This window comes from Panthera onca, chromosome A1 (assembly GCF_046562875.1).
Source record: "Panthera onca isolate mPanOnc1 chromosome A1, mPanOnc1 haplotype 2, whole genome shotgun sequence".
Lineage (NCBI taxonomy): Eukaryota > Metazoa > Chordata > Mammalia > Carnivora > Felidae > Panthera > Panthera onca.
The window spans coordinates 24,098,055-24,107,206 of record NC_138339.1 but is presented as its reverse complement, the minus strand read 5'-3'; the positions used below and the strand labels follow the sequence as shown (position 1 = coordinate 24,107,206).

General features: G+C 36.2%; 1 long non-coding RNA gene across 1 annotated transcript in view; it reads right to left on the bottom strand.

Moving 5' to 3' along the window:
• Positions 1 to 1,786: 1,786 nt before the first annotated feature.
• LOC132680106 (uncharacterized) overlaps positions 1,787 to 9,152 on the bottom strand; it is a 31,468-nt gene continuing 24,102 nt past the window's right edge. Inside the window, exons 4-6 of the long non-coding RNA XR_009610516.3 lie at positions 5,665 to 5,872; positions 4,785 to 4,896; positions 1,787 to 1,965 (exon numbers count right to left, since the gene is read on the bottom strand). This is a non-coding gene — a long non-coding RNA (uncharacterized LOC132680106). The remainder of the gene's footprint in view (positions 1,966 to 4,784; positions 4,897 to 5,664; positions 5,873 to 9,152) is intronic.

Below are 9,152 nucleotides of genomic sequence, written 5' to 3'. Positions count from 1 at the left end.
GTGAGATCATGACCTGAGCCAAAATCGAGACTAGGACGCTTAACCGACTGAGCCACCCAGGTGCCCCCAAGTCTCCTTACTTCTAAATTCAGAAAGATTCTATCAGTTGAGGCCAACCACATTCCTAGGGGTCCTCTAATAATTGGTAAAAGCCACTCTTCCAATATCTGCCCTCATGCCTTCTACTGCACATAACTTGAAAATAAATCTGGGGAGAAAGCAGAATCACCTTTCAGGGAGTGCAGTGTTTGAAGAGAATGGTACTTCCCAAAAGAATAACTACATGTGGGCTAGAATGACATTTCTTCCCCTGTATGGCCACATGCTCACTCAGGAGGAAGGGGTGGAAGAGAGAGCTGTGATTACCCAATGAAGCTGAGGACTACCCTTCATGTGTGTGTTCATCGGTGTGAAAGAGTGGAGACATCCCACAGACAAATGGCCTAGAATAAGAGGGACGACCCACATGGAGAGTACTGTGAGCTTATGAGTCAGTAAGGAGTCTGCCTTGTGCCAGTTCCCCCAAGCTGCCTGTGGACTAAGCACTTGGAGCGAGGAAGAAAAGTTGCTATGGAAAAGCAGACCACACGACCCCATCCACTCCAAGTCTCAAGAGGAACAGGCCTAGCCTTAGCTGGTGGAGAGAAGAGCTCTGAACTGAATAAGAGACTGAGATTTGCATAAAGTCCTAAGTAATAGAAGTGAGTTTTTAATAATGAAGAATTGCTGAGAAACTGTAGAAGTAAACTGCAATATTGTTAAGGAGTGGACACCCCCAGTGATAAGATGGAGACAGGTTGGGGTGGGGGTGGTGTTCAATGTATCATAGATGGGACAGTTTTTGAAAGGCAAACAAACTTCTCATTCCATTTTCCTGAATTGATCTTCAATAAAATAATTACATGCACATATCATATTAATTACATTTATACTATTAATATGATGTCCAGTAAGTGTCATGTTGCCCTTTTGTGGCTCTAGACTCTGCTTATCTCTGTCATTTCACAGACCATGTATTTACACTATAATCCCAAATGCTAATTTTTAAATCCTATCATGGTTAGAGGTATTATTTGTTTTCGTATAAATTATCTTAGTAGCAGCATTTTATAAAGTATTCATAAGAACCTTGAATAATCCTTACAAAAAAAAAAGATCTCTTCTTCCTTATAGTTAAGCATTTATAGCTTCCTTAACTGTGGAATGGACACAGTGATAATAGTTTCCCTCTATCATAGAAAATCTGAGGTAATTAGATGTACTCTAACATATTTCTCATCATCATTATTAGTATATCATTATCTGAGAGAACACTAATAGGCCAATAAGAATATGTCTTCTTAGTAGATGTCAAGAAAGCACTCCTTAGAGATAATTGCTGTAGGACTTGTAAAAGATATTTCCTCTCCATTCTCCAGCCTGTCTCTGAGGCAGATTCTTCTCCTCAAATATAATCTGGTTCTTTATTTTCTACAAAATCTGGTCATTGAGATGAGAATTTTGGATCTTGAGGCAGAACAGATTGTGTAGCCCGGTCTCCTTATTTCATCAGTGTGACATCTAAAGAATCAGGATGGCCTTCACGGTATTTTGTAAAAGCTATAGCTCAGGACACAAGCCAGCCTTTGTCCTCCTATGCATGCATATTCTATTGGTCTTCCTTCTTTTCTAAGCCATTTGAGCTTAAAGACCCATTTAGTACCCAGTAGATCATTCCTAGAAGACCAGGCACAAAATCCTGACTTTAAAACTTGATATTTGTGGAGGTAAATAAAGTACAACCAAATGAGACAAGCAAAGGCTATTTATTCAGAGCTTGTCACAGCAAGGTTGTCAGCCACCATTACATGCGTTTTGGCAGAGAATCAAAAGCAGGCAGAGTAGACTGGACACAAGGAAAGGCTTCAGCTGAGCCCTGATTGTAGGCTGTTGGCATGAAAAAGCTGTAGGCATGATGTTTAAAAGCTGAAGCATAGGAACAAGGTGAAGATATATGATTAGTTAGGATTTTGAGAAGTCTTTTTGCCAGGTTAGAAAGTGTAGAGAATATCATTGAACAATGTATGCAGGAAAGTGATAATCAAGTTTGCATTGTGCCAAAATCACTCTGATGTGGTGATGAAGCACGCAATGGGAGGCAGAAAGCCTCCAGAAAGCGGCCCAAGAGTGACCCAGGTATATAATTTGTATTTTATCCACCCCTTCTCCCTTTCTAAATCATCCAGTTAGAACCGTGAATATATTTATTAAGGTGATAGAATTTAAATAAATGATACAAGTATTACATAATTTAAACTTACTTCGTTATTAAACCAAGAAGACAATAGATACATCTTAAATGGAAAAAAAGCTTCATATTTTCTGCCCTATCATACTTTTTCCATTTCCATTTTCCCCTTCCTTGTTCTTGTCTATTTTGCATCTGTTTTTTTTTTTTAATAAATATATCTCCTCCTGTGTATCTCCTCCTTGAAATCCAGAGGGGCATCACTTTTCCATAAGCCAAAGGAACAAGATCATCATTACTTGATGCCCTTAAATAAATGCATTAGTCAAAATGACAACCACATTGGCAATCAATAAAGACATAGAAAAAATGGCTGAAGCAAGTAGTGAGTTCAGAAAAGCAGTCTAGTTAAACAATTGCTCACCTAACTGAACAAGATTAATAGTGATTGATTTCAAGTACACGTTACAGAGCATATTTGTCTAACTATTCATCCATTCCTATCTCCTTCCCACCTTTCCCCTTTCTCCCAGTGTCACATTTACTGATGACTTACAGATTTAGTGAAAGAGCTAATTATGAAGTCTTACTTTCTCAATACAAATTGAAGGTTGGAAATATGTTAATATCAGTGATTTATCTGTACTGAAGAATTTTATACTTTATAAGAATGATATTAATACTTGTTTGTGCTGAAAATACTATAATTCTATAAATTTCCTATGTGTACATGGTTGAAATTTCTAGAAGAAAATGAAAATGACCCTTCCCTACCATCTCTTCATACCCCAATTCAATTCAGTTTTGTGCACATCTAAAAAGCCAACTTTTCTGATAATACCTTTCTTTACTTAATTAAATTTTTTTTTATTCTTTATTTATTTTTGAGAGAGAGGTAGAGTATGAGCAGGGGAGGAACAGACAGAGGGAGATAAAGAATCCAAAGTAGGCTCCAGGTTCTGAGCTGTCAGCACAAAGCCCAACACGGGACTCCAACTCACAAACCGCGAGTTCATGACCTGAGCCGAAGTCAGACGCTTAACCAGCTGAGCCCCCCAGGCGCCACTCTAATAATACCTTTCTGATCTTGGTCATCCTCTGCCTCTTTCTTTTTCTTTCTTTCTTTCTTTTTTTTTTTTTATACTTACATTTATTTTCGGAATGAGTTATATATGAGAGGAGAGGGTCAGTGATGACAGCCAGGTTTTTAGTTTGGGCAACTGAACAAATTTGAGGTTGTTTTCTTGTAGCAAAATCTGATGAAAGCTGACTAATTTGAGTGTGACAGACACCATTCTCTCAGATAAATTGCACAGGAAAAGTAAAATATTTCTTTCACAGGTATTGAGTTCAGTCACTGCTGTTTTGAGTTTGAGGCACCTATAAAATGTCTAAGAAGTGTTATGAAATCAACTTGGCTGGAGCTAAAGATGTAAGAGTATCAGAAAATCTTTGGTAGTCTTGTTTGTGGAAATTGTATACAGAAAGAAGACAAAGAAGACAAAAGACTGAGCCTGATATTTAAGGTCCCCTAATCAGAAGAAAAGCAAATGGGAAAAACAAACAACGACAACAACTTCACAGGAAAAAAGAAAATAAAATAACCAAATGGGAATTGATAGATAGAAAGCAAACCAGGATAAAACGGGGCTAAGGGGAGAAAAAGGATATTTCAAGAAATGAGGGAGAAACAGCTTTTGTTTTAAGATAAAGAACCAAAAAAGTTACCTTCAGTTACAAATTACTGTCTTAGGGCAATTCTACCGACACTTATAGTATAGTCCTGACTATTGACCAGGATTTTACAATAAGCCTGAATGTTGTTAGTGGAATTATCCTGCTTGCCCATAAATCTGGTTGTTTTTTTTTATTCATTAAATACAACTGTTATTATAAAAATACTCTGTGCCTTTGACATACATGACTAGACTCTCTGGGTGTGTGTCAACATGCCATAGAGACAAAACTATTTGCCCTTGAGAAAGACAGGAGTGACAAATTGGAGTGTGCGTGTGTGTGTGTGTGTGTGTGTGTAGTATGTGTGTATGTGTGAATTTAATACCTATGAACATGTTTTACAACATTCACAGAATGGAACTTATTTACAGTTACATATATAGTTATGGAAAATGTAGGAAGAAGGTAAATTTTGAAATTTTGGGGAGTAAACAACCATGTGAGGAAGAAGAAAATATCTATGTATGAGGCTATCTAGGGATAGAAAGATGGAATCAACTATTTAAAAGCTATAATTTTATCCTTATTCATGAAGTTAACTCATATAGGACAAAACAGACCGGTTCCTATGGCACCCATAAACACAACATTGTGTGAAACTTTCATTTACATCAGGTTAAAACACAATTTTATATTCCATAAGAAATTAAGGGGCATCGCAGAATTATTTACCCCATGTTTGCCACACTACATTAATATTTCTGTTAATCTAATTTATAAATCAAAATACTAACCACTTGAAAAAATATATATTGTAGTTTATGTATGCAAAGTGGTTTCTATTTAAATGAGTCATCAGAAGAGAAAGAGTTTTGTTTACCTTGCAGTTTCCATAAATATACTGTTACTTTCCAAAACCCTGATGTAGAAAACGCCACTGTATTCAAGTTGATCTCGGCTGGCTTAGTGACATTAAGGGAACAAACCAATTTCTGCAGTGACAAGGACAAAAGAAATAAAGAGTAAAATATATATGTGGAAAAAAAAACAAAGCAAAACAAAACAAAACCCCAAACTCGTTTTCATTGTCTTTGAGTCAATATGAAATTGCAAGAATGAACTTGCCGTGTGTTTGGAGAATATCTTTTAATGCTTCTTGCTGTACCAGATAAAATAGAAGAAATAAAGAGAATAAGGAGAACTATGTAATAATGCTAGTAGCTTCTCCTGTGACCTTGGGCAAGTGGCTTAACCTTCTGGTGACTCAGCTTTTCCATCTGTAAAACTGAATGGTAATTACCTCATTTATTCTGCACTCAATAGGTTGCAATTTGTATAAGCCTTGTTCAGCATCAAGGACATTTCTTCAAGGCTTCCTTCTTTTCATTGCCTGATGTCTATTTTTCACAATTTTAATAACGATTAATGTGATCACTATAACAAAATGGGGAGGGGGACGCATAATTTATCTACTTTTGCTGAGCAATAGCTCATAGTTAAGCCATATCTTATACATTTTCCTGTGGGTAAAAAATGGCAAATGAAAGGCAGGAGCCAAAGACTAGAACAAACTACATTTAAGTAGATAATTACCTACCAGTTATTTCTTAGTGATTTCTGTATTTTAATTCAGCTCCTAAAATTTGATAAACAACCTCAAATCAGAATCAAAGCCATCCATGGAGGGGACACCATCTGTCGTTCATGCCCATTTTTACTGAACTCTTTTTCAGTGTTTATTCATGAGGTCAACTACTTACCTCACTCTTCTACTTTGGAAAAATGCAAACAGATGTTCTGTTTTTCTCTTGCATATCATCAGTTCTGACTAATGATGGTACAGTTCACGTTGGTGAATTTTCCCTGGCCCGCATTATATCTTCCAAATAACTTTGAGTCTCACCAGCTTCTTGACATCGCTTTTATCATTCAGTAAACACATTGATTACTTGACAAAGAAGACTTCAGCTAAATTGAACATTTTTAAGATCGATTTAGACACTGTCTCACTATTAGAAGAGCTAATACAATTTTAAGCACATTTATTTTTCTCACATCTGGGTTGCTGGCCTCCAAACGCACTTTAAACCAGTGTATAAAAATCTTCAGTGATTCTTACAACCCAGAATCCACAGTTATATTACAATTAACATCCATAATCACTAACTCTAGAATTGCATATAAGTAATAGAGGAATGCAATGTTTAGATTTAATGCATAATTAAAAACTCTGATAATTGTGGTTGTAAGTTTGTACATCCAAGTATCATAAAGAAGTGCTTAACTAGAAAATAATTTAAAAGGAGAAGGTGAGGATTAACATACAGTAAAAGTGGTGTTTCAAGTCACAGAAGCTTAGTGTTGCCCAAATCAACTATAAACCAACCGTGAAACATTCTTATTGGACTAATAAAATACCATCGTGATACGCATTCCCAGTTTTTTTTTTAATTCACATGTGTGTATTTTTATTATAAAATACTTATTATAGTAAAATTTCACAACAAACAATGTTATTGATTTCAGTGTGCCTCCTATTGCAACAAACATACACTGTCAAAAGCTTTCTTGAACACATGGTATAAAGAACATCTGTCCATTGTTCTAGTTTTCCATAAGTCCAGTGTCATCAAATCTTTCACCATGTAATAGACGTCCCCTTTTCTCCAGGTTGCAATAACATTTTCCTTATTGTCTTTAAAACCCTTACCAACTCTTCTGGAAGCTTTTCCAGCTTTTGCTAATAGCCCCTTTAAGTCCCATAGCATCTGCCCTCTGTTCCATCCCCAAAGAAATGTCATATGTTGAGGATATCTGGGGAAAACCCCTCTTTTAAGTACTAGATTCTTCTTTGGTTTCCTATTTCTGCATAGCAAACTATCCAGCACTAACCATCCAGCACTAACTGCTTTAAACAGCAACTTTAAAAATTAGTTAGCATGCTTTCCTAGGTCAGGCATTTGGGTAGAGCTTGGCTAGTTAAGTCTTCTGCACCATGTGACATCACATGAGAACATTCACTTGGCATTGGGGCTCAAATGGGAGATACACAATGTCTTCACTCACATGTCCAGTAGCTTCGGAAGGATGACTGGAAGGCTGGGCTGAGCTGGAACTGACAGAGGCGCCCGTAAGCTTTTGGTGGAAACAGGGTACAGCTCAGAGACCCAAAGGGAGGGTTATGAACTAACAACCTGTGGCTATTCCCTATGGACGTGGCAGCAGCGTGCCACGTGACTATGGACGTGGCAGCAGCTAATTCTCTCGTGGCAAGCAGGCATGAGGAAGTAATGCAATAAAATGGAATTATTTGGAATTGTAGTCAGTTGTAAAGGAAAAACAAGCAAATAAATCTTTGTCACATTTTGGAGGATTTCAAAGAAACGAGGGTGCTAAAGAAGAACAATACCTATCAACAAATAATTTCTCCAATAAGGTATTAGAGTACAACAAAGGTGTATTTTTAAAGCAGTTGGTTCTGCCTTAGTGTCAAGAGAAGTTAGATCTGAGTCAATCATGTACCAATTGGGGTTCCAGTAGAAAAAGATGTTATGGCTTCATTAGGATGAATCAACGGATGTTTAATAAAAGGACTGTTTACAAAGGTGTGTGTGAGGGGTGGAGAAATTGCGAGGGGTAATACAGTAATCTAGGAACAGGAAGAATAAAGATACAATTACTTTTAATCCCAGAAGTGACAAGGAGAGGAATGGCTACAAGAACTTGAGAACTGTAGATCGAGACGCCCTCAGTGGAGTTATGCTCTGTGTTCAAGGGATACAGTCAGCCCAAGATGTAAACATGGAGAGAGTCATGGAAATATAAAATATAACCATATCCCTCTCTGATTTTCTACTCGGGTTCTTTATTAGCCAAAGCCAACTGAAAGCCAGAGACTATGGCCTAATCAATCTGATCATTAAAATATCAGACAAATCCCAGCTGAGGGACATTCTACCTGAATAATACTGCCCCCCGCCCCCGAATGTCAAGGTTATCAAAGGAAAAAAAAAAGAAAAAGAAAATGTAGGAGACTATCACAGCCAAGAAGAACCTAAAAAGACATGACAACTAAATGTGATAGGGTATTCTTGGTGGGATCATGAAACAGAAAAAGGACATTAGGTAAAAAATGGGCAAATGTGCCTCAAATATGGGTTTGAGTTAAAAAAATGTATCAATATTAGTTTACTAATTGTAAAATATGTACCATATCAAAGATATTAAACACTATGGGAAAGTTTCTTTTCCTACATTTTGCAATTTTCTGTAAATTAAGAACTGTTCTAAAGTTAAAGTTTATTAAAAAAAACAAACTTTAAACATCTTTTTAGTGTTTTTCACCTTATTGTCACCCAGCTTTGACTGAAATATATCTCCCATTTCATTTATAAAGAGGAAACCACCTTAAAGGACAGAAAATGCCTCTGAATCTCAAAAACTCTAAGGAATATCAGTTGCTTCAGGTATTTGTGGTTCTTTTCCCATCACCTAGTAGACGGCCTGTTATATTGATGGAACTCAAATTTAAAAGTAACTTTTTAAGTTCATAAATGTTAAAGATGTATCCACAGTTTGAATTAAGTCATTTTGCAGAGATTTATAACATTTATGATATTCAAGAATGAAAAGATTTTAGCATTAAATAATTTTCTTATTGATTTAATAGTAATTATGAAATGTTGAACTACATACATGACTTCACCTAAAAGTTGAAATGTATATAAATAAGGTATAACTTGTAAAAACAAAAGAAAAAGAAAAAGAAAGAAAACAACAACAACAACAAACAACGAAGAAGTCACCAGTGTGTATCAGCATACGCAAATATTAATATTTGGCTGTGTTGTATAATTAATTTTCATTGGCAGCATGCCTCCTTGTGTGTTTAGATTTGCTAATGCAACAACTAAATGCACTTTGCCAGTTCTTGTGAAAGTTGACAGACATCAGCTAAATTAAACTGTGCTACAGACAAAGCTTAAATAAATACTGTACTGTGTTAAAAATAATGACTGTAATGGTTATTCCAATAACCCTGTGTAAAGTCGCTTCTCATCATCTTTTGGAATCTTAAAGTAACCGTATGAGCTATGGAAAGAATCCATTTCAGAGGGACACGGAAAAAAGGCAATGTATTTGAACATATTAACTCGCAAAACAATCTGTTAACCTATGTATGGGATTGTGCAACTGGTTGTTAGAGCTCTCTTGCTGGTATTCTGACATGAGAATTGTTTAACAAGCA